This window comes from Dipodomys merriami, unplaced genomic scaffold (assembly GCF_024711535.1).
Source record: "Dipodomys merriami isolate MVZ:Mamm:240054 unplaced genomic scaffold, mDipMer1.0.p SCAF_2, whole genome shotgun sequence".
NCBI classification, from domain to species: domain Eukaryota; kingdom Metazoa; phylum Chordata; class Mammalia; order Rodentia; family Heteromyidae; genus Dipodomys; species Dipodomys merriami.
In genome coordinates, this window is record NW_027203381.1 from 9,772,948 (window position 1) to 9,799,325 (window position 26,378).

General features: G+C 36.5%; 1 protein-coding gene and 1 long non-coding RNA gene across 3 annotated transcripts in view; one reads left to right on the forward strand and one right to left on the reverse strand.

Annotated features, from left to right (window-relative positions):
• LOC138831951 (uncharacterized) overlaps positions 1 to 26,378 on the forward strand; it is a 651,402-nt gene that overhangs the window by 210,587 nt on the left and 414,437 nt on the right. The window lies entirely within an intron of this gene.
• Cdh20 (cadherin 20) overlaps positions 1 to 26,378 on the reverse strand; it is a 182,521-nt gene that overhangs the window by 137,428 nt on the left and 18,715 nt on the right. Inside the window, exon 1 of one of the 2 annotated variants that reach the window (XM_070029018.1) lies at positions 11,892 to 11,958. The exons of the other annotated variant lie outside the window; for it this stretch is intronic. The gene's annotated coding sequence lies outside the window, so the exon portion shown is untranslated. Of the gene's footprint in view, positions 1 to 11,891; positions 11,959 to 26,378 lie in introns of those variants that run through there. 2 annotated transcript variants of the gene reach the window in all.

Consider the following 26,378-nt stretch of genomic DNA (forward strand, 5'->3'; position numbering starts at 1 on the left):
GTATATTTTAGATATGATACCCTTGTCCAGCTCCCAATCCATGGACTTTCTATTGATCTTGCTATCTCTGTCCTACTAAAGCTACCAGCACAACTATGTTTATCACAGCATTATTTACCATAGCTAAGATATGGAATCAACCCAGATGCCCCTCAGTAGATGAATGGATCAAGAAAATGTGTGTGTGTGTGTGTGTGTGTGTGTGTGTGTGTGTGTGTGTGTGTGTGTGTGTGTGTGTGTGTGTGTGTGTGTGCGTGTATAATGGAATTCTATGCCTCCACAGAAAGAATGATATCGCCCCATTTGTTACAAAAGGGAAAGACTTGGGAAAAATCATATTAAGTGAAGTAAGCCAGGCCCAAAGAAACATAGGTGTCATGGTTTCCCTCATTTGTAATATGTCTAGGACCAGCAGAAAAGGCCAAAAACGATGTACATAGGACCATATAAGATGATGTTAAGCGAAATGAACCCTAAGATAGGGAGACAAGTGGTTTTTTCTTTGTTGCTATTGTTCCTAATGTATTTATATTGTATCATGTGATTTTTTTTTGTTTCTTTGCTATGTTCCTCCCCCACGGTATAACCCCTGTTTTCACTGTATTTGATTCTGGTGCCCTGCATCTTGTATATACATTTTTCTAATTTGGGGAGGGGAAGGGAAATAACAAAATGCTGAAACAAGAGTACAGGTTGACCCACTGTAACAATGAGATGTATAAGACACTATGTTGAAAACAAACTTTACAACTTCAGGCATGGGGGAGAGGGAGGACTTGAAGAGGGGGAGAAGGAGTGTTAGGGGAGAAACAAAGGAGGGGATAACAATGCAAGATAGGAAGTGTACTCATTATCTTACTCATGTAGCCCCTCTGTACAGTATCTTTACAAATGTATATATATATATATATATATATATATATACATACACATACGTATATGTATATATATAAACACGTGGGTTTTCAACTGTGAAGTATCAGTAACTACAGACAAATCTTCAACATTATTAGTACTGTTAAAGCCAGTTACAACACTAGGAAATGACAAACCCAGAGTCCATGCACAGTACCTGAGTGGAAGAACGGTGTATAATAAGATACATTTCTTGACCTCTCTAGTAAGACAGAATTGGAATTAGTAAAATACTCAATGGTGACTCCACAATGTAAGTTTAGTCATTTTCAACTACTCTTCCTGCTCTCTTTATGAAAGCCCAGACTAAAAGAACATCTTTAATCATTACTGAAGAACCCTGAATTGGTAGGCAAAATGACACATAATGAAGCAAGAGGTTACCAAGAGTGGATAGATCAAGAAAGCAGCAGCCTTTGTAAAATGCATAAAACATATCTGGTTGTGCTTGCTTTGTGCAGTCATATCTCTAGTGACCTAGATCTGAAACTACAAGGATATACTTATTTCTCTTATATTCAACTAAAAGCCTGAGTGTTCAAGTCCGCAAGAATCTTAAAACTCAAGAAGTATTAGAAATAGTTTAAACAAATTTATGTATCAGTCACAAAAAGGAAAGGTAAAAATAATATCTCTAAATTATTAGTTGATTTCTTTTTACTGATTTGAAAACGCAGGCAGAATAAAAATATTCCTCTCCAAAAGGAAGCACAATTATTTAACGTTTTTTGAATTTTATACAAATATGTGTACATGCATATTATTATAAACGATGACAATTTTGTCACAGTTCCCATAGTTTTAATTTTTTAATGAAAAAAATTAATTTTATGGGAGGTGGGAGTCATGGGGCTTGAACTCTGGGTCTGGGCACTGTTCCTGACCTCTTCAGCTCAAGGTGAGCACTCTACCACTTGAGCCATAACACTGGTTTTCTGGTACTTATTTGGAGTCTCATAAACTTTCCTGCCTGGGCTGGTTTTGAACTGTGATCCTCATATCTCAGCCTCCTGAGTAGCTAGGATTATAGGCGTAAGTCACCAGCGCCCAGTGGAAAAATTAACTTTTAAAGAGTGACTATAATTCTTCTTGGTTTGATGAAGATGGTAGTGAATTTGATTGTAGATATTATTAACTCATATATAAAGCAAATTATCAGTCACTACTATCAGGGAGGGTTGGCAATTGGCAACTTCATAAAGATGCCTTGCATTGTGGTGGCATGAATTGTTTTTAGTAATGGAGAGTAGATATATGATTGATGCTATATTGTAAAGATGGACACCATTCCTCATATATGTGCAACCTAAACTTGAATGGGGAATGCTTTGTGTCTGGAATGTTTTTCCTCTGGGGTTTGAAGTCATAATCATCATGCTCTTTCTTAAGATTTTTGCTCAAGACTGGCACTGTATCACTTCTCACATTTTGCTGCCTAATTGGAGAGACGAGTTCACAAACTTTCCAGTCCAGGTTAGCTTTGAATTTTAATCCTCAGATCTCAGCATCCTGAGTAGTAAGGGTGTCAGGAATGAGCTACCAAAAATTTCCATACTGGTACCTACATTTTTTACACTGAATTCAGATAGGATTATGAAAAAGATAGGACTCAGAAAAGCAAGCCTGAATTTCACTACTTCAGCTTACAGAAACGATTGTGACACAGTGAAAGATGGTTCAGGATTTGGGAAAGCTGTATTAACAAGCTCAGACTGTTTGTCTGAGCTACAGTGCCGTATAAGTTCCAAACCTTTGAAAATGTAGTTTCTTTTAAGAAGAATGGATGTCTCCCTAGACATGGAGACATGTCATCTTCCTGTATAATCTAATAGGTACTCTGTTGGTCTCAAATTCCAATGCAAGGGAAGTAGTTGGTAATTTCCTGGAAATGAATAGTCTAGATCCTATACTATTCACTCTAGAAGCAATATCCTTCATTATGTTAAGAAACATGAATGTTAAATGAATGATTAATGTGTACAAGGAAGGATATAGTAAGACTTTTCAATTTGGTGACATTTGCATTGTATTTTTAAAGGATAAAGACTTAGAAAAAATTAACAAAATCGACAGACCCTTAGCAAATCTTATCAGAAGAAGAGAACACACCCAAATAAACTAAGAGATGAGAATGGAAACATCACCACAGAAACAACCAAGATTCAGAGCATTATAAGGGAATACTTCTCAAACCTTTATGCTAATAAGTTGGAGAAATGGACCTTTTCCTAGCAAATATTGACGTGCCAAAACTAAACCAAGATGAGTTAAACCATCTTAACAAGCCCATATCAAGAATTGAAATAGAAATAGAAATAAGAGACCTCCCATCTAAGAAAAGCCCAGGACCAGATGGATTTACAGCGGAATTCTACAAGGCCTTCAAAGCAGAGCTCACACCAATACTCCTCCAACTCTTCAATAAAATTGAAAGAGAAAGTTCACTACAAAACTCACTCTATGAAGCCATTATAACCCTCATCTCAAAACCAGGCAGGGACTCATCAAAGAAAGAGAACTATAGACCCATTTCATTGATGAACGTTGATGCAAAACTTCTCAACAAAATTTTGGCCAGTCGATTCAACAATTCATCCAAAAAATGATACACCACGATCACACAGGATTCATTTCAGGGATGCAAAGCTGGTTCAATATATGCAAATCAATTAATATAATTCATCACATCAACAAGAGCAAGGATAAGTACCACATGGTTATCTCAATAGATGCGGATAAAGCATTTGACAAGCCTCAACACTCCTTTATAATGAAGGTACTGGAAAAATTAGGAATCCATGGAGCATTCCTCAAAACAATAAAGGCTGTATATGACAAACCTACATCCAGCATTATACTTAATGGTGAAAAATTAAAGCCATTTCCTCTTAACTCAGGGTTGAGACAAGGATGTCCACTATCTCCACTACTCTTCAATTTAGTATTAGAATGCCTAGCTACAGCAATAAGACAAGATGCAAACATAAAAGGGATCCAAATAAGGAAAGATGAAGTAAAACTCTCCCTCTTTGCAGATGACATGATCTTATATTTAAAGAATCCCATGGACTCCACTCCCAAATTACTCAAGCTGATTCAAAAGTTTGGCAAATTGGAAAAAATTATATTAAGTGAAGTAAGCCAAGCCTAAAGAAACATAGGTCCCATGGTTTCCCTTATTTGCAATATCTAGTATATGTATGAGTCAAGCAGAAAAGGTCAGATAATGTGATGTTAGGAAAATGAACCCTTAGATATGTATTTAAATGTTTTTTTTTTCTTTCATGCATTTGTTTCTAACGCATTTATAAGATTATTTCTTTGTTGCTTTGTATGTCCCTCCCCCACAGTATAACCCCTGCTTTCACTATATTTTATGTCGGTATAATTTGTGGAGGAGAAGGGGAAAAACAAGTCGTTTAAGGATACAGGTGGATCCATTGCAACAATGAGAAGTACAAGCTGTCATGTCGAAAACGAACTTTACAACTTTGGTGGGGGTGGGGGGAGGCTGGGAAGGGATGTGAAGGGTAAACAAAGGAGGAGGCTGCAATGCTTGATAAGAAATGTACTCTTTATCTTGTCCATGTAACCCCTCTCTACAGTATGTTCACACACACAAAAAAAGTTTGGCAAAGTAGCAGGGTATAAAATTAACCCTCAAAAATCAATGACTTTTCTGTATGCCATCAATGAGAAACGCGTAGCTGAAATCAGGAAAGCAACTCCATTTGTAATAGCCCCACAAAAAAAATACCTAGGAATTAACCATAGAAGTGAAGGACTTCTATGATGAAAACTTTAAAAACCTGAAAAAGGAAATCAAAATCTTTCATGTGCCTGGATTGGAAGGCGCAACATCATGAAAATGGCAATACTTCCTAAGGCTATCTACAAATTCAATGTGATACCTATCAATATTCCAACCTCGTTCTTCAAGGAAAGAGAGTAGGCAATTCAAAAATTCATATGAAACAATAAAAGACCCCAAATAGCAAAAACGATCCTTAACAGAAAGAACAGTGCTGGAGAAATATCAATAGCAAATTTCAAACTCTACTACAAAGCCATAGTAATCAAAACAGCTTGGTACCTGCACAAGAACCGACCTCAGGACCAATTGAATAGAATTGAAAACCCAGAAATGAACCCACAGATCTATAGCCATCTAATCTTTGTGGGGTTTTTTTTTGTTTTTTTTTGGGGGGGGTCTGGTCGTGGGGCCTGAACTCTGGGCCTGGGCACTGTCCTTCAGCTCTTCAGCTAAAGGCTAGCGCTCTACTACTTTAGCCACAGCGCCACTTCTGGCTTTTTTTCTTTTTGGTTATGTGGTGCTGAGGAATCGAACCCAGGGCCTCATGCATGCAAGGCAAGTGCTCTACCACTGAGCCACCTTCCCAGCCTGCCATCTAATCTTTGATAAAGGAGCTAAAAATTAGAATGAAAGAAAGACAGCCTCTTCAGTAAATGGTGTTGGCAAAGTTGGTTAATCACTTGTAGAAAACGAAAGCTAGATCCTTATATATCACCCTGCACCAGAATCAACTCCAGATGTATCAAAGACCTCAGAGTCAAAGTAAACAACCTTACAGGATGGAATAGGGAAAACCCTAGGTCTCCTTGGCACAGTCTGAAATTTTCTTAAAAGAGGCCTAGAAACACAACAAATCAAAGAAAAGTTGAGCAAATGGGATTGCATGAAATTGCAGAGCTTCTGCATGGCAAATGACATAGCAAGCAAGATCAATAGAAAGCCCACAGATTGGGAGAAAATCTTCACTAGCCATACAATGGACAAGGGTCTCATATCTAAAATATATCTGGAAATCAAAAACTTAAATCCCCCAACAAAGTCTCAAAGAAACAATTGTCCAATAAATAAGTGGGCTAAAGAGTTACAGAGAAACTTCTCTGAAGAGGAAAGATGGATGGCCAATAGACACATGAAGAAATGCTCAAGCTCCCTAGCCATAAAAGAAATGCAAATCAAAACAATATTGAGATTCTACCTCACCCCAGTTAGAATGGCTATAATCAAGAACTCTAATAACAACAGATGCTGGAGGGGATGTGGCCAGAAGGGAACCCTACTACATTGTTGGTGGGAGTGTAGACTTGTTCAACCATTCTGGAAAGTAGTATGGAGGTTCTTCAAAAATTCCATGTAGAGTTCCCCGATGACCCAGTAATTGATCCACTTTTGAGCATTTACCCGAATGATCACAAGCAAGACCATACTAAAGCTAACAGCACAACTATGTTTATCGCAGCATTATTTACCATAGCTAAGATATGGAACCAACCCAGATGCCCTTCAGTAGATGAATGGATCAAGAAAATGTGGTATATATACACAATGGAATTCTATGGCCCCATAAGAAAGAATGACATTGCCCCATTTGTTAGGAAATGGAAAGACTTGGAAGAAATTATATTAAGTGAAGTAAGCCAGGTGCAAAGAAACATAGGCCCCTTGGTTTCCCTTATTTGCAATAACTAGTATATGTCTGAGACAAGCAGTAATGGTCAGATAAGTTGATACTAGGTGAAATGAACCCCAAGATAAGGACTCAAATATTTTTTCTTTCTTGCTATTGTTTCTAACATATTTATAAGATGATTTCTTTGTTGCTTTGTATGTCCCTCCCCCCATGGTATAACTCCTCTTTTTACTGTATTTGATCATGTTACAATTTGGGGAGGGGAAGGGAAGAAACAAGTTGTTTAAATAGAGATACAGGTGGACCCATTGCAACAATGAGATGTACAAATTGTTATGTCAAAAAATGAACTTTACAACTTTGGCATGGGGGTGGGAGGATGTGGGGGGGTGAAGGGGAGATGGGAAGAGATGGGAAGGGGAAACGAAGGAGACAACAATGCTTGATAAGAAATGTACTCATTACCTTACTCATGTAATTGTAAACCCTCTGTACAGTATTTTCGCAATAAAAAAATTGGAAATAACCAGGCAGGAGAATGGTATGAGGCAGAATAAGGAATAAGGAAACAGCTTTGCTTGCTCAACTATCTACAGATAGTTTAATGATGGAAGGGAGGATGGTGGGCTACATTCAACATCACATCTCTCTTTTCAGTCTTTCACAAGTGAAATGTTAATCTTATTATAAATTATTTTTTCATTATTGGTAAGGCATTATCAAGTTAGAAATGAGTTGAGTATATAAGTGAATTTAGTAGATATAACAGATGGGTTTTTGTAAGTTATTCTGTGCAGTTAAGCAAAATAAAATCTAGGACAGTGAAGTTATAGGGCATGCGGATCCTGAGAAATTTCTAGAGAGCTGGGAAAGATATGTATTGATAGTATAGTACTCCTTAAATTTTAAAATGAGTAAGCTTTCATTGTTAATTGTATTTAGTGTTCACTACTGATATACACATATTTACACACCCATAGGAGTGTGAAAAGTATAAGGCATGTCCTATGTTTCTTTCATCCCCAAATCTCATCTCATCTAGGGATAGTTTCTCAACTTGCAATTTTACTCCATAGGGTTTTCTTTTAATGACCTTCAAGTATGAGAATGGAACAAATGCGCTTGAAATACTGTTCTTAAAGTGACGACATTTCTGAGGAACCAAGCTCTTCCTGGTATCATCTATCAAAGATGCTGAACTGCAGCAGTGCATATTCTTACAACAATGGACAAAAGATCACATGGAAAATTTAAGGGCAGTAATAATATGTCACAAATTTAGCTGTGCGATATAACAAGTTATTGCTTTCTAACTCCTAATGAGCTACTTTTCTTTTATCCATTTATTCATCTTTCTTGAGACTAAGCACTCTGGGCAGCTGTCACTCATCCTAAAATGATATTCAGGGCACAAATATTTTGGGAAAGAAAATACCTTGTTTTCCTCTTTTGTTCTATTTAGTAGAAGTTTTCTTATTCTTTCTTTTATCTAAGGCAATTTATGTATTTATATACATGCATGTAAGTGGATTTTAAAAGTATACTTAGAATATATGTTAGCATTAAAGTAATAGTAATGATCATATAGGACCAATTATGAAAAATAGCTTACTTTCCTCAGGTATCATGCTAACATTGATCTAAAGCATAAGTGTATTCATTTGTAAGTGAGCTGACTTGTTAATTAGAACTAAAATGCCCTTTAGAAATAAACATGCCAGGTATCATGCATCCTATAAACTTCCAAGCAGCCTGTATGCTCCACATTCTAGGATCAAAAGAAGAACCTGTCTGTGCTTATATTTCTTTAGTAAAAAGGACGAGTGCATCATTTTTGAGAAGTGATCCAAACAACAAACAAAGCACCAAAGACAGAGAATCTCCCATTTGTCACAATGAAATGATAACCCTTGGAAAGGAACCTTTAAAATAACATTGACTCAGTACATTAAACACAACAACAAAGCAAAACCCCTTGTTCCATGTCTTGGAGTTCATTTCCCTTATCATTGTCTTATATGGTGATGTGATCCTCTTCTGCAACTATCCTAGACATATATTAATTATTACAAATGAGGGAAACCATGGAGTCTGTGTTTCTTGGTGTCTGGCTTACTTCACTTAATATGTTTTTTTCCAAGTCTTTCTATTTTCTTACAAATGGGGCAATGTCATTCTTTCTGATGGAAGCATAGAATTCCATTGTGTATATATACCACATTTTCTTGATGCATTCATCTACTGAGGGTCATCTTGATTGGTTCCATATCTTAGCAATGGTCAACAATGCTACAATGAACATAGTTGTGCTGGTAACTTTAGTATGGGCTTGTTTGTGGTCATGTGGGTAAATGCCCAGAAGTGGGATTGCTGGGTTTTAGGGGAGGTCTATGTGTAGTCTTTTGAGGAATCTCTCTGTAGTGCTTTCCAGAGTGGTTGAACTTGTTTACTCTTCCACCAACAGTGTAGTAGCATTCTCCCCCCACCCTCCATGGTTTATGCCCTGTTGTCACTGTATTTTATTTTGGTACCCTGTGTACTGTATATATGTTTATCTGAATTAGGGAAGGGAAGGGGAACAACAAAATGGTAAGACAAAGGACAATGGTGAACCAGTGTAACAGTGTAACAGTGTAACAGTGAAACTCACAAGACAGTATGTTGGAAACAAACTCTACAACTTGGGACAGGGGGGCACTAAAGGGAAGAGAAAGTGGGATAAAAATGAAGGAAGGGATAACTGTTCAACAAGAAATATACTCACTACCTTACATGTGTAACTGTAACCCCTTTGTATATCACCTTGACAATAAAATTAAATTACAAAATAAAACAACATTGACTAAAATGTATTGAGGCACAGTCTGTACCGTTAACATTCAAGCTATATATTTTAAAAGAGGATACATAACTTCGATATATAAATGATTAGAATAATGTATCCCCATTAATTATATTCTGTAATTAAAAAGATTAGAAATGCATAAAATATTTTTTCTGCATTTTATTAACATTCATAAGTTGTATAAGTTCATTTCTGGCATATCCATAAATGCATACAGTGTACCTCAATCAGAGACATCTCTTGTTATCAGTGTCTTCCCCTTCGCTCATCTTTCCAAAAACAATTTCAGCAAGCTTCATTGTTCCATTCTATATTCATCCTCATTCACACTATCCAAGGTGTACCTCCTCCTTGGATAATATCTATTTTATTTTTCTGTGATGGGGGGGTGCCTAATCATATCATACAGTATAGTTTTTTTTTTACTCAGAAAAGCATCATGTACTAGAAAATGATCTTTGCAGTCAGAGTAACTTGAGTTCAGTATTCACTTTTTCACCTTCAAATATAACCTTGGGTAAGTTGTAAAACTTCACTAAGCCTGTTTCTCCATTTGAAAGTCCACCGTTGCTGTCTAGTTGCATCATTTGAAATGTTTGCATCTGTGATGCACAATGGACCTACATGTGTCAGTACTGTTTTCCTCTTGCTCTTTCCTTTGAATCCAAATCCTTAAGCACAGTTTCTACAGAACAGTTTTAGGTCATAGGAGCTATTTTTATTTTATGATTTACTTTTGGAAAAATACCATGTATTAGAAATTAGATTCTTAAATTAGTAAAGATGCAGCACAGCTCTGTTTTTTTTTTTTTTTTTGTCATTCGTGGGGCCTGAACTCTGGGCCTGGGCCTAGTCCCTCAGCTCTTCAGCTCAAAGCTAGCACTTCACCACTTGAGCCACAGCGCCACTTCTGGCTTTTTCTGCTTATGTGGTGCTGAGAAATTGAACCCAGGGCCTTATGCATGCAAGTCAAGCACTCTACCACTGAGCCACCTTCCCAGCCCAAGAGGCACAGCTTTTCCATGTGACTGATATATAGGAAAACATGATCTATGGAATGCCCAGAGTGACTTGGGTAGTTTCTATTTTATTTTTTTTCTTTCCACAGTAGCTTATATTTTAGTTATAGATTAGTTTCCTTTTGACATCTAAAAAAAGTCTATCTTCTTTATATGAATTTTTTAAAAGCAAATGTTTATGAAATAGTGTACTTTACTTTGATACATCAATGAGTTAACTTGTTATTAAGAGATACAGTATGTAATATTAACATTAAGAAATTCTGTTCAAGATTATTGAATGCAGTATTGTAGTGCAATATTTGAAGTGCATTAATACCAACAAAAATGGTTTTTTTAAGCATTTTTGTCCAGATATATTTCAAGTTTTAAGATCATTTTAAGCATTTTATATAATCTGTGAAATATCTATTTAAGCTCAGTGTATATGTCACCCTTTACAGTTAGCAGTTATTTCACTTCTCACAGAATCAGCAGATGCACTAGTTGTGTTATAGCAATTAACTAAAAAGCTTACGCATGAATGTACAGAAAATACTCAAGATCTTTGCAATATTAGAGCGAGGGTAGTTGAGAGTAGAGAGTGAAGAATGATTGATAAAATAGTCACTCCTCAAAGATGCCCATGTTCTTATCCTAGAGTCTGGAAAAATAGCAGGGGAAAATTAAATGACATATGAAGTTAAGATTGTTAAGCAATGGAGCTTAAAATAAGATTATTCTAGATTATCCAAGTAGGCCTAATATAGTCACAAGGATTCTGTTACCAGTGAATTATGTCCTCTCAAAAATTCATTTGTTTCTAAAAAAATTCATTTTTTTTCTGGGTGCTATAATCTTAGTTACTCAGGTGGCTGAGATCTAAGGATCATGGTTCAAAGCCAGTTGGGGCAGAAAAATTCATGAGACTCATCTCCAATTAACTATGAAAAAAATGAAAGTGGAATTGTAGTTCAAGCGGTTGAGTGCCTGCCGTGTGTGAAAAAAACTAAGGGAGAGCACCCAGGCCTTGAGTTCAAGTCCCTGTATTGAAATAACAGCAACAAAAAAAGCCATTCCTAACCCTAAGTACCTTGACTTGGAAATAGATTAGAGGTAATCAAGTTACAATGAGGTTATTTGAGTGAGCACTAACTGAACATTACTTGTATCCATATACAAAGAAATTGTGGACACATTTAAGTACAGAGGGAAAATTATATGGAAACATGAGAAGAAGATGGAGAGAGGCCAAGAACAGATTCTCCTCAGAGCTGTTCAAGGGGAACAGACTTGACAACAATTTAACCATAGACTTCTAATATTCAGCACTGTTAGACAGTGAGTTTGCAAACAGTTGTGTATTTTTTTGACTGTTTTAGGAAACTAATGCCAGTCTTTCAAAAGTAAAAGACAAAGGCAGAAGTCAGAATGATTTAGTTAGTGTAAGGACTTGACTGACCACTGCTTACTTGGAAGACGGAAGGATACCATCAGCAAAGAACAGCAGTGGCCTCCACAAACCTGGAAAGGCAAGAACATGAACCTTCCCATAGATCCTCTGGAAAGGAACATAGCTCAGTTCACACCCAAAACCAGCGAGACCCAATTTGAACTTCTGAACTGCAGAGCTGTCTGTGTTGTTTTCAGCCATTAAATAGTAATTTGTTAAAGCAGCCATTGAAAACTTACACCATGAGAGAGTTTAATTTCTTTCCATATGAAATCTGATTTCCTTAGGACTCTGCTTGGCTTCCTTTTTTCCTGGTTTTATCTCTTTTGGCTTCAAAGATTTGGGGTTTTCACTCATTTCTTGTCTACTATTGTAGAGAACATGTAAAACATCTAACAGATCTTGGCACGCTTCTTCTCTTCTTACTTTCTTAAGAATTGCACACTCTTTTAGGATGTTCCCTTGCTCTATAAAAGAGAAAAATGTTTAAAAATTTGCACTTTTTCTAAAAAGACAAGTGAAGTTCTTTATGTTAAGGCACACAATAGGCCATCTCTTTAGTCCTCTTTCCCTCTCTGAAATTACTTTCCAATCATAGATGTATATCTTAAGTCACACCATGGATTGCCATTAGCATAGTAGGAATTAGCAATAGATTTTACCTGGTTGAATTCTAATGTATTCTTTTTTATCTTCCTGTAAGCCTCATCTGTAATTCCAAGGCTTTTCACAGTAACTTAGCATTGCATAAAATAACAGTTAATAGATTATCCTTAGGTAAAAAATATACCCATGCAGGAAGAGTTGCTTTGACACTACTTCTGCTTTGTTCTGCTATTGGCAATAGAGTTTTAGAAAAGAGTTATGAAAAGTTGATGCATGTGGAGTAGGTGGAAGAGACAACAATGTATCTTCAAGTTTTCAGACTGCTCTAGACTAATTTGTATAATGGCTGTTTTAAAATTATTATTAAGAAATGTCTGAAATTCAAGATGCTGGCTACTTGTTATAAATTAATTTTACATTCAAAATCAAGAAATATGAATCTCATTACATTTGTAACTTATAACACTGTTATTTTTCAAAAATTAAATTACTTGTTATAAAAACCCACAAGTATTTTACAAGTGTTGAGTTCTTTATACGTATCTTAGAGAAATAGTGTCAAATTCACAAAGCAAATATTAATTTAAATTTCTTTAACTATATAACTGATATACTTTAATAAAATCAAAGGAAATTTAAAATGGCTGAAAAAAGGCCATAACAGACGCTAAAGCCCTTTCCCTCTAACTTTACAAAACACCCTCAATATTTGCAGTGCTTACCACAAATACTGTCTACACTAATGATGTTGGTTTAGATTCCTCGCTTTGTACCAAATGGCAGAATGTGAGTTTATTTTTCTCTGTCCTCTGACATTTACACAAGAAATGAATAATATGCAGGATAAGAGAATTCAGGAGGCTAGTTTTAGAACCAAATGAAATCTGAGCATTTAATATCAAAGATTAATCAATAAAGACCTCACAATAGTTGATATTCAAGGATGACCATTATGTGGACAACATTAGATAACATTAAAACCAAAAGAGGCATAAATGTTCAATGTTACAAGTATTGTTTTTAAAGTTAGGAATATACCAATACAACTCTAATATGGAAATCTTTCTATGAAAAAAATTTTACCTTATGAACTATTAAGTATATTCATCTTCATTGGTATGCTGTATTTTGTTAGATGCTAAACACTTGTGACTTCCAGTGCCTAGCCTACCATGTCATTCTGAAAAGTGACTTTTACTGTTTCTGTGGTTTCCAAATTTGTAAGCTTGTAATTTCTGGAATGCATTACCAGATTTCCAGGATCTTTTAAGCCTACTATAATAACCATAGGGGTTCTTGGAATTGGAAAATACAATATTTTCTCTGTGATACATAACTGAGAAACAACATGTAAACTATGAAAAGTATGTGTTTGAATGTGTGTGTGCACATACACATGCATGTGTAGGCAGAGGCAGTTCTGAATTTCTAGGAATGAACCCCTTTGAATAAATGACTATTATAAAACATGTTTTAAGCAAATGCTATTAAATACACTTTTAAAGTTGGTTTCTTTAAACATTCCTATTTTTTACTCACTGGACACTGTTTGCAACTGGGAGTTGCACTTGAAAACCCATTACCATGTTAGGGTATTTAGAAATAAAAGTGTGATTGTCTGATGTCCTCAGTGGATTAGAAATAGCTAAAGGTCCCAAACTTGAAAAAAGAATTTAAAAACCCTCAGCATCTGGTACTATTTAATATAGAGGCAGACACAGTGCTCAGTGGGGTCTGATGGATCACTCTGTGACAGACTGGCTCCATAGTGAATGCTCAGAATGATGTTTCTGCTTCCTCATGAAGAAAATGCTGTGAAGACAGTGATCAGTAGCAAGGGTACCACTGGCTCATTCCCATAGAAGATATAGGAGTCTTTGGCTACTTCCCCTGTGAGAAGCAAGAGACTGGAACCCATCTCTCTCTATCTCCTCAGAGGAAGGAGTCGGATCTACTGGGGTGGCAGATGGAGGTAGAAAGCAGCAATTTCTAGGTAGTAGGTTCAAGGTACTCAAAAGCACACATAACACTATACATACCAGCACTGTCTTTTCCAGGATAAAGGAAGAATATTTCTATGAAAATTGCAATAATAAAAATAGTTGCAGATAGTATAAATAGTAAAACCTCAATTTCAGCCTAGCTATTAAGAATGATTCATTCTTCAAACATTTCCATACACATAGTATTATCATTTTTTCTAATAGTTAACCTGTTACAAATGTAATTTAAGGGATTTTAATTAATATAAAGTACTTATAGAGATAGTCATTTTCTGATTTGAGCATCCTAATCTGAATTTACTTTGGCAAGACCAGCAATAGTCACTGTAAGCAGTTGAGGGCTTGCTTCGCTAAGGCTTGCTTTTCTTTTCTTTGCTCTACTTTTTTTTTTAAACAATATAAAAAAAATCACTCAAGGGAGGATCATCCATCTCATTTCATTTAGGTCATGAAGTTACATACCATAGAAGGTCGTTTTTTTCCCTCCGTAAACTACCACCAACTTTGATATAATAAAATGCTGTTACTACCATCCGGTGGGATGAATTCCCTGACTATTGCTTTAAGTAATATAAAATAAAATTTTATAGACCCTTCTTCATAAATCCACAATAAGTCATTATCTTTGTTGCACAAAGCACAAGCCCAGGAAGTAAGCATTACTTTTAAGTCCTACCAGTATTCAAGATTGACAGTCAGCCAAAAGAGCAAAAGTAGTTTCAATTTAGTAAAGCAAGTCTTTGCATTTTTTAATTAAAGCTATACTAAGCACATTAGAAGAATGCTGTGTTCTTATTTTCCTGATGTCTCCAGTTCACATTTTTAAAAATTTTAGTTCTTGTTCATGAGAAACACTGTTTGTTTCCCCTAACTGTAAATTCACTACTTTAATAAGTCTGGCAAAACAATCCTGAGCAGAAAGAAGAGCAATGCAGAATGTATCTTGTACTTGACCTGAAATTATATGGCAAAGACAACAGAAACAGCATTGTACTGGCACAAAAATAGATGTCTACATCACGAAATAAAATAGAAGATTCAGAAATAAGTCCACACAATAATATCCATTCGCATGTCAAGAGTTGCCAAAAAAACATATATTGGAGAAAAGGCAGCCTCTACAAGAAATAATAATGGGAAAACTGGATATCCACATGTAGAAGACTTGAATCTAGAACCCTGTTCTCTTAGCTTGTACAAAAATATCTTAGAATGGATGAAAGAGCTAAATGCAAAACCAGAAACAAGATACTAGAGGGAAACAGAGAAAACCCTTGAAGATACAGGCGTAGGTATCGCATTCTAAATAGGACTTCATTTCTCAGGAAATATGAGGAAGAACTGACAAATGGCATTGTTTCACTTTTAAAAGTTTCTGCACCGTAAAGGAAACAATTATCAGATAGAAAGCATAGCCCACAGAATGGGAGAAAATATTTTTTACCTATTCACCAAAGGATTAATATCCAGACTAAATAAAAAGTTCCAAAGATGAAATACAATGAGAGCAAGTAATCCAATTAATAAATGGCCAAAAAATGAATAGACAGTTCTCCAAATAAGAAGAAAAAGTGATCAATCAATCCATGAAAAATGTTCAACATTTTTAGCCATAAAGGAAATGCAAATCAAAACTACATTGAGATTCTACCTTACCCCAGTCAGAATGGCCATCATTAATAAACAACAAGTGATGGCAAGGATGTAGGGGGAAAGGACCCTTGTACATTGTAGTTGGAATTGTCGATTACTGTGGGTGTTAAGGAAATCAGTCAGAAGTTCCTCACAAACAAAAAAATAGAGCTATTGTATAATCCTACTATATTATATCACTCTTGGACATATATCTGAAGAAATGTAAATCTTCATACATAGGAATACTTGTACATCTGTGGTATTTTTAGCAGCAGTATTCACAATAGCCATCAGTTGATGAATGGATAAAATGTGTATGTGCATGCCATGGAGTATTATTCAGCCATAAAGAAGGATGAAATTGTTCTGTGCAGGAAAAAGAGTGGGACTGTAATAATCACATTTCGTGAAATATGACAGCTTATGAAAGCCAAATAATACATGTTCTCTCTTAAACAGAAATTAGAATCTGAAGAATGACAAGCTTGTAAAATGGGATACTGTTTGGTGGTGGTACCAGTGAGGCGAGAATGTGAAAAGAGAGTGAAAAGAGGAGGTGGAACTCAGGCTGAGGTTTCATGTGCACATTTAGCAAATGCCATTTCCCATGAGAGCTCTGACTCAGTGGCATCAGTCTCCAGGAGCTGATGCAGCCCCATACTCTGCACTTTGAGCTCTGCTTCTGGAGCTTCTCCTAGTGTAGTAGCCATTTGGGAGCAAAGAGTTGGGTTTCTTGAGCATCCATCAAGATGGTGGGCATTTCTAGGGCAGGAATTCTTTCTCTAGTTTTGTATCTTCTTCTTAAGTGTTAGTGAACCAAACAATTCATCCAATCATTTTTTTGAGAACAATTTTAATCATCAAGGAATGAGTCATTTCCCTTCTTCTACATACTTAAATATTTGGAGGTACAAAATGTTTTTCATTTTGCCTCAAAAGGAACGTGTACATTATCTACAGGAAAACCACCCACAGAACTTGTTGAGCATTCATTCCCAGGGTACACATCCCACCAGTGGACTATCTCAGTTTAGCTCTCTCTTACCTCCACCTAGCTACGTCTCCATTCTTACCCAGTGAAATTCAAGGGAAAGAAAAATGATTACCTTTTTAACAAGCTCTCTAGTGAATCTCACCACATTGAAATTTGACAGCTGCTCTTTTCTTTGAGCTAAGGATGTCTGCAGTTAACAAGAGGAGTGTCCCCAGTTCAGGTGTTGGTGACACTTTCCCGTGATGGAACCCCCATTGATGCTTAACAGTGAGTGGGCAGCTACACATCTGCTGAGCACTGGGCATCCACAGCAGGGGTAAATGGCTAGAATGATGAATGATGCACTATCAACGGGGTTGCTGAAGCCCAGGCCAGGAAGATCAATTAGCGGTCACCTCTAAGAAAGTTCCATCGTTTGTACACGTGTCTGATTCTCCTCAGCACTATTAAATGCTCTTCAGAAAAAATTGCCTCCCCAAATGGGGCATTTTGATGATTGTCTTTGAGGCATGCCCAGACGGGCTTTTTGAAAAAAGACATATGTTAGTTTAGCAATAGTTTTACTATTACTCAGATAATCAATCCCTGCCTCCCACCCTTAGTCAGTGAAGTCAAAGTGAAAAGAAAAGTGACTTCTTAGAAAATTGGTCATGAAAGGGTTCTCATTTGTGCCCAAGAGGAAAAAGGAAAAGATTTCTAAGCTTAGTACTTTTTCCTCCCTTTGTTCTTTTTTCTTTCTGCTTTTATTTTATTTCTCCGGCTTTAGCTCTTTGCATCTGCAGTGAAACAAGTGAATAAAAAGGAAAAATTCACAAACACACACACACACACACACACACACACACAGAGACAGACAGACAGACACACACACACACACACACACAGACAGACAGACAGACACACACACACACACACACACACAAAACCAATGTTAAATCTTTAGGATAAGGAAAATTTGAGTACTTGTATTAGGCTCTACAAATGTATTATGTATAAATACCAAAAAAGGGATGGAATTAGGAAATTCACACACAAATCACTCGTTATATATCTACCAAAATGAATCAGAAAAAAGAAAACTCAGAAAGTTAAACAAAAAGAAAATGTTTGCATTTAATGATTTGGACATTTATGTAATACTAGATGGTAAGAATTTAGTGTTGGAGAGGTTTGGAGAGGTTTCTAGAAATATAGGTTTGTGAAGTATATTTTATTTTGTTTCTCTTTTTTTTTTTTTCTAAGACAGGATTTCACTAGGTAGCTCAGGCTGGCCAGAAACTCAAGATCTTCCTGCCAGTCTCCTGAGTGAGGGCTGGGACTGCAGTTGTGCACCTCCACACCCAACCTTGAAGGAATTATTTTATGTGTGGTCTTGGATTTTGAAAAGGAGAAGGGAAGGATGTAGGGCCAATTCTAAATAAGAGTTTCCAGAACAGTCATCCCCAGAGCATAGGAAAATGCAATAACTTAACAAATACTTAGAACAACAAGCAGAATCTAATACATGATGAGATAGATCTAGATGTTCAATAATTTTCTGATAGCAATAATAATAATAGTATACAAATACAAACAAAAAAGTCAAATACTAAGAAATATGAAGAAAATAATTATCCACAACAACACAACTAAAATAAAAGACACAGAGTCTGGGTATGATAGCTTCTGCCTGTAATCCTAGCCACATGGAAAGTACAGGTAGGAGGAGCCAGGGAAGGCCTGGGCAAAAGTCTGACATCCTATTTGAAAAGCAAACTAAAAGAAAAAAGGATTAGGGATGTGGCTCAAATGTTAAGAGTGTTTGCCTAACATGCCCTAGATTTGATCTCCAGCAGTACAAAAAAATAATTATTATAATAATTATAATAAAAAACAAACTGGAATGGTGCGACTGTGTTCACCAGTGAGATTCCATTAGGCTCTCTGTGGGATTTATATAGAGATCAGTTGGTATAGCCATCTGAATGAAGTATAGGCATGAACTATGCAGTGATTTGGAGTAGAGAAATTCAGACAAAGGAGCAGCAAGCACTAGTATCAAGACTGGAATGAGGAGGTGTTTTTGAGGATTAAGAAGCAAGGATGGCTGCAATACAGAGAAGGGGAAGAAGAGCTTTAAGCAGACCAGGCTGTGTGACAGACATCTCAGTTGCTCACTCTCTTGTTTCTCCTTATCAAAACCTGACTTTGTGTGTGGATAATGAAACTGACTTAAAAGAAAGAAACATACAAAGCAAACACTTGATTTAGTTGAGTTGTAGTAGCTTTCTGACATTGTTATGGTCAATGAGATGAAGACTCCTGGGCATGCATTCTAGGAAAATGAATATTTTCCTGATTAAAACACACACTCAGCAGGCATGCAGTATTTTCATTCTGTACTCTTTCTTCTTGCCTGGCATATTGACATAGTGCCTGGAGATAAAGCAACCATTTTGTAACTGTGAGGACAAAAGCCACCGGGAAAGAGTAACAGAGAATTAGATTTCTTAATGACTGTCAAACAGCTGTACCAGCCCTGTACTTCCAACTTCTAGCCTTGGTAGGAGGAAAAAAACCAAGTCTTTTGTTTAATGGTGATAAGCTTAAATCTACTGCATGTTTACGTGTTGCACTGTTTAAGCCTTTATAGCTGTGTCTCTGAACTGTGTAGCTGAAGGTATTAAGTGGTCAGGGGCAGATCGTGTCGGGTTTATTTGCCATGATAAGGATTTCTGCATTTTATTCTAATTGCAACTGTAAGACATTAAAGGTTGTTAAGCAATAGACTTGCTATAATCTAGCTTATTCTTGGAGAGTATTCTGGCGGCTCTGTATAAATTAGACAGCAGGGAGGCAAGATGGAAGCAAGGAGAACAGTTAGGAAGCCGTTGTAAGAGATGATGATGCTCCTTCCATTTGTTTTTTCTACACATATTTTAGTGAGTTAGGCCTTCAGTAATGAGATACTAATGGGCATGCTGTTGGACAAGATTCTACATGTTGGAGAACATAGGACCGGAGTCACTCTGCAGCAAGTATTTCCAGGCCCTGAGAGCAGTACTGGATACTTTGGTGTCTCCTTTTAGCTTGCAGATGTTTAAATGACTATGTGAGCTAATTAGCAGTTATATACTCGGTCTCCTTGCCTATCCAACTTATCTGTGCCACCGTCTAGCCCCCCTCCATGTTAGTTTTTCCCTTCTTGTTTCCTTTGCTAGAGATCATTAAAACATTAGCTGGAGCTGTCAGCCAAACTAATTGAAGGCCACCTGCCTTCAAGATCATCTTAATGAAAAACAAGGAACTCAGAAAATTGATTAGACTGGCTTTCGTAACTGCCTGTGAACATCGGTTAGCATGGTGTTAAAATAAGGGCCAAAGTAAGATGATAACATATGGTTATCCTACAAATTATGGGCCGGCAAATTCTTTTTTATATATCTAGGCTGCAAAGCAAAATATTAATTTTTAGAAGAAATAGTGTAATCCTCATTTTAGTCTAGTATCAGGAGAAACCAGAAGATTTTGTTGAAATAATACTTCCTTTGTAAGTACCAAATTAATTCAAGATTAAGGAAAAGATAATCTTTGTGAGAAAAACATTTTTATAAGGATATGAGTGAAACAAATACCGTATAGTGATTTTAGAATATCCTAAAAGTCAAGATGGATTGTATTTACTTGCTATATGCATTGAAGAGATCCAAGAAATAAATGACAGTTCTGAAAATATTTTAATTACAATTGAGAACTATATTCCCACTGGCTAAGAATAGTCAAATGTTTCCTTCTAAACTTGGACCTCTTGTTACAGAGTTTAAAAGCTGGAGAGTCTTGGGCTCAAGTCTCTCTGTAGACATTCAAGGTGGGCTCCTCCTTTCCTAGGTCTACATGCCTGTAGCCCTTTCCAGCACCTATGGACCATTCCTTGAATAATGAAGAAATCAATCAAAGATAAAACAGTGACTAGATCAAGATTATGGCAGTTTACAAGATCTTTTTCCCTTGATTTTAGTTTAATATTGTGCTTTCATTTCTTTTGCTCAGTATTATGCTATCAACTTTATATAACGTCACTGTATTAAATTGTGAGATATTATGGCCCAAATCTATTGTTTTTATAATACAATATCCATGAATGTGGACTTCTCAAAGTGTCTTTTGTATATTTAGCAGTGCTTATTATTGTTTCATTTTCTTTTTCATTATCTGTACTTACAGATAGCTATATCTATATCTAGCTAAATAGCTAGATATATCCAGAGAGAGTCAATTTTTCACCTACAAAGAGACTTTCATAAATAATGATTTATGTTGAATAATTTTCTCAAGCAAAATTAGTTTTGTGTGCTCTGTCCTTGTGTTTGTATTCTCACATGTAGATATAATAGTTGTTCCCTGTTGTATATAGACAAGAGTTTTGTGAACTTTTGGAAGCCTTTTATCACATAGGTACTATATAAAAATGTTATATATTTGTTTTATACAAATTGACCTAAGATTTGTGTGTGCTTTTAATTTGTCAATTGAATTGTTTTCTCCTGTTGCTGAAAATAAGAAAAAAAAAAGATCTGTTGGCTCATCCGTTGAATTCTGAAAACAATGAAAATATAAGAATTTAAGTAGGATATTTTATTCTTTGTGATACCTTTAGGAATAAATGGAACAATATGATTGATATAAGGTAAAATGTAGTTGATGTGCTACCAGCATGGAGAACACTGGATCAGGTCTATATTGAGGAATTTCTCTTGGGATGGGATGATGGTTCAAGATGTGACTTAAGGATATTTTGGCACTTGTCTTGGTCAAGTGTGGATAATTTTTTTTATAGCATTCTTGTTCATTCTGAAAAGTATCCCAGTTTGGATGACAGATTATGTACTCACCTTAATTATCAGCAACATTTATATAAGCAACTGTGGCAGAATAAAAACAAAGATACAGGTAAGTTAACAGAATAAGATAGAAAAGACCATGTTAGAATTTGATGGAGGGAAATTACTTTTAGATCCTCAAAAGTAATTATCTAAGTTCATTACAAAGGAAGGTTAGTTGTTTACCAAGGAAAGATCTAGAAATTTTAATTCATTGGAGGCTTGAATAATATTTTCCAACATGTGATGTAACTAATCCCTCAGCAAAGAAGGCAGTACAACAAGGATGCACTAGGATGCACTGGGAATATGGCTGATGAGACTGGACGAACTGAAGTTTTATTTTATTTTCATGAATATAAGTTTAAAGCTGAATAGCTGCATGTGATTAGAGGCAACCGTAGACAGTGTATGTAAAGATTAAGTGAAATCTCAGTTCTGTAGAATTGGAAAACTGGGGAAGAGAGGCTAAAGGGTGTTTGATAGATGGTATACAGTTGAAGAATCACTTAACTCAACTAGAGAAAACTTTAGTAAACATTAAAATATGTGCTAAGCACTGTGGTAGACATAAGAGATACAAAAGCAAGAAAGGCTCTCTGTGCAATTCTAGTTCTTATCACTTACCAGACAAATGACCAGGAACACAGAATACAAATCATGAATGCCAGTACAGCAGTACAAAATGTCCATTTTTTTTGGACAATCTAAGGGAAGAAGAAATGAGGTCCAGCTTTTGGATTTGAGAAGTCTTTTTGGAAAAGCTAGAGCTTGAACAGTAGTTGGATTTGGAGGGACAGAGAAAGCATTTGGCTGAGAAAAGGCCCAGAATCTGAAGAGCCTAAGAACAAAGGAATGGATGTGCATCAGTGTTTGGATATAGATTTTAGAAAGGCTTAATGCCACACACACAAAACCTTTGAGGTTTTATTCTGTAGACAATTAAGTGAACGTTCCTGTGTTGGAAACTGCTATATTAGATCTGTGCTTTTGTCAGTGCACATATAGAGGTGAGAGGGAAGCTAGCAACTGTAAGCAAGGGAATGATGAGTTAGAAACCAAGCACATCAGGGGAAGTTGACTGGAAGCGAGGCTGACCGGAAGACCACAGTTGGCTTCTTTCATACAGTGGAAGAGCTGTTAGAACAAAAAGGATAAGAGTTATTGTATGTAGCACTAGAGCACTGAAATAGAATTGCAAATGTATGCAGGCATATTTTGGATTGATAAAATGAGTAATTTCCTCATAATGAGAGCTTTTATGAATGGAACAAAAACTTGTAAAATAGTAAGCTTTTGGCCACCTAAGGATTTTGTTTCTGGGGTGTTACTGGAAAAACTGCAGCTGGCTTCCAACTTTTGAGATTTCAAGAAATTAGAATTACTAACTTTTAACGTTGCCAACTAAGAATATTGAGATGCTCCCTTTCTCTGCCTAAACTCTTATCATCCCCTGCTATTTTCATTTAAGACAAGAAGGCAGGACATCATTTTAAAGAACAAATAGTCCATTCCCAAGAAAAGGTAATGGTCAATCTGATTTTGCCCCATTGCTTATGGTATAAGGTTTTTTTTTTTTTTTTTTATAATCCCTGAGAGCATTTCCCTCTTCTTCTCTGTAGCCCAGCCAATACCAATGAGCAAACATATTTAAGTGGAAACAATAATTAGAGTTTACTTAACACTAAGGTAATTGTATCTCAAATTTGGGTTGGAAAATTTGCCATTGTTAAATGACATCACAACAAACATCCAGGAACTTTACAGGACAGTTACAGGAAAGAGCTGGTGGTCCAGGTACACAACACTAATAATTACTACAACAAATCCCATTTACAAAGCCTCTAGAAATGGTAAAAAGAAAGAAACACTAGCCACAAATAGTTATCATAGAGGGCAAGACTTTTCTTTTCCTTATTATCATAACTCATGAAGCTTCATTGATGCATATTTTATCACAGGCCTCTTGCCATATGGGATCTGAAGTTTCTGAGCACATCTCCAGGGACCACAGTTACTGAAATAGATAATCAAGAATTCCTTTTGTATGCCTCTCAATACAACCACTGCTCAGAATGAAATTAGCATCTTTTACAATGAAATACCAGTTGCTGTCACAAACCGACATGACAGCTGGAGAGAGAGGCCTGTTTATTCTGTTATTCTTCATGTTTCTGGTTCATTATGGTTTATTAAGATGTGTACTGTAAGTTCCTGAATGAAGAGATGTTGAGTTTTTGCACAGTGATTATCATTTGAATACAGCGTGAAGAATCCATTCCCCAGGGAGGGGCCAGAGTAATGAAGGTCAAAGATCAGAATCATCATTCTATTAAGCATCTTCTTGAAACTCATTGTTTATTCTAAGTATGTCTTACAAGATAACCTTCTGGGGCTGGGAAGTTGGCTCAGTGGTAGAGCGCTTGCCTTGCATGCATGAAGCCCTGGATTCGATTTCTTAGCACCACATAAGCAAATAAAGCCGGAAGTGGCACTGTGGCTCAAGTGGTAGGGTGCTAGCCTTGACCTGAAGAGCTGAGGGACAGCACGCAGGCCCAGAGTTCAAGCCCCACGACTGACAAAAAAGAAAAAAAAAAAGATGACCTTCTGTCACTCTTAAAGTTTGAAGCATTATTTTCTGCTGTAGAACGATTTGAAAGAAACTTGATTGTGACTCCATACATAATCAGCTATCTACTATGTAATGGGAACCATGATAACGCATGACATAGTTGTCATAACATCAGTCTATAACAGTTATAGGACTGTTTTAAATAAAAAAGATGGCAAGTCCCTTGGCTAAAGTCACATGGCTTGTGTACATAGTTAGCCATTCCAATATTGTTGCTTTTTAAACTATCTCTAGATCACTAAAAGATTGCTCTTGAAAAAAATTCAACTTTGCAGATATATTTTCTTATCTGGAGATAATATAGAAGCAAAATACATAGAGACTGTTCTCGGATATCTGGTATTTCTTGTGTGTTAGTGGAGGCAAAATACACTTTCCATAGTAGATAATCAAATGCTATTCCTTTAAAATCAGCCTTTCAAACAACTGAATTTGCTCAGAGAGATTATGTAATTTGTCCAATATTAAGTGCAGGAACTGTGATTTAAAGCCAACCAGACTCCAGCATCAGTGGGCACACCCCCATCTGATGGAGGAGCTTATGTTCACCTACATAGTGAAACCCACAGAAAACAGGCTGATTGACATTGGGGACTTTGAACATAGAATCCTGGGAACAGGACCATTGATATTCAGAATGTCTTATTATTTCACAGTACTAACCTTTATGATTGCTATGTCTTAAAAAAATGCTCCTGCATTTTGGTTTTTGGATCAAGTAGATGTACAATGATCTGGTGTACATATCCAGTGCCATCAAGACAAGAGAATTCACGAAAGCATCAAGAGGGTGCTTGGTAGTGAAGAAAAGGGTGTATGTTGTGTCAGAGTCTGGAGGAGGCTCGTGAGTGCACTTCCTTCTCCCAAGTACACAGGAAGAGTGCATTTTTCTCCAGTTACCCTTTAAGCTAGTACCATATGGCAGGATCCTGGCCAGAGATAGGAATTCTCATTACTATAAAGCATTCTGAAAAATACTACCTTTGCTTATCTGACTTTGAGGAAAGAGTCCTCCCTATATACGGAGGCAGTCAGCTATAAGGTAGAAGCAACCTGAAGCTCCGACTTACTGGTTTAGGAGAAAAGGCCTCAAAAGGACCATCACCATGAAGTTAAACTGTGTTATGAGCAAGAAATAAGCCACTAAGTGTTTGTGTTCTAGAAGCTAGCATTTATCACCTAACATTCCAGCAGGTCACACTTCAGCTTTGTTTCTGGTAATGGCTTTGAACCACTCGATTAGAACCCTTTCTCTTTCTTTTCTTTTTTTATTTTATTTATTTATTTATTTATTTATTTATTTATTTATTTATTTATTTATTTATTTATTTATTTTTGGGTCCTGTTGTGGGGCCTGAACTCTGGGCCTGGGCACTGTCTCTCAGCTCTTCAGCTCAAGGCTAGCACTCTACCACTTGAGCCACAGCGCCACTTCCAGCATTTTTCTTTTTGCTTACATGGTGCTAAGGAATCGAACCTAGGGCCTCATGCATGCAAGGCAGGCACTCTACCACTGAGCCACCTTCCCAGCCCCTGGAACCCTTTCTCTTTCTAGTGTATAAAATTCAGTCATCTTTTGGATCACAGAAGGTTTCTTGTTTGGGTTTATCCTCCATTTGCTTTTTTCATTGACTTGTCAGCTTGACCTCGACTCTCCAGTTTCAGTATCAAGGAATTTACTGAAAAGCATATAGTCTCGTTGAAAAGTTTAATATCCTGTTAGAAAAAAGATGATGGAGGCCTGGAGACAAACAATAATTTTATAACAGAAACTTCCAAAACTGAAATGATGAGGGCCATAGTATAAAACAGCAATATAGAAAGAAAAACAGATTTTCTTTGCATATTGCTGAGGAATAGACATCACTAAGCACTATAAAATACAGGGGCCACCAAGTACAGAGGCACTTTGGCAGAGAGACAGGGAAGATGGGACAAGACCAAAGTAGTGTTCCTCAGGAACAGTGGTATGAAGGTCCTGGAATCCAATGTCAGGC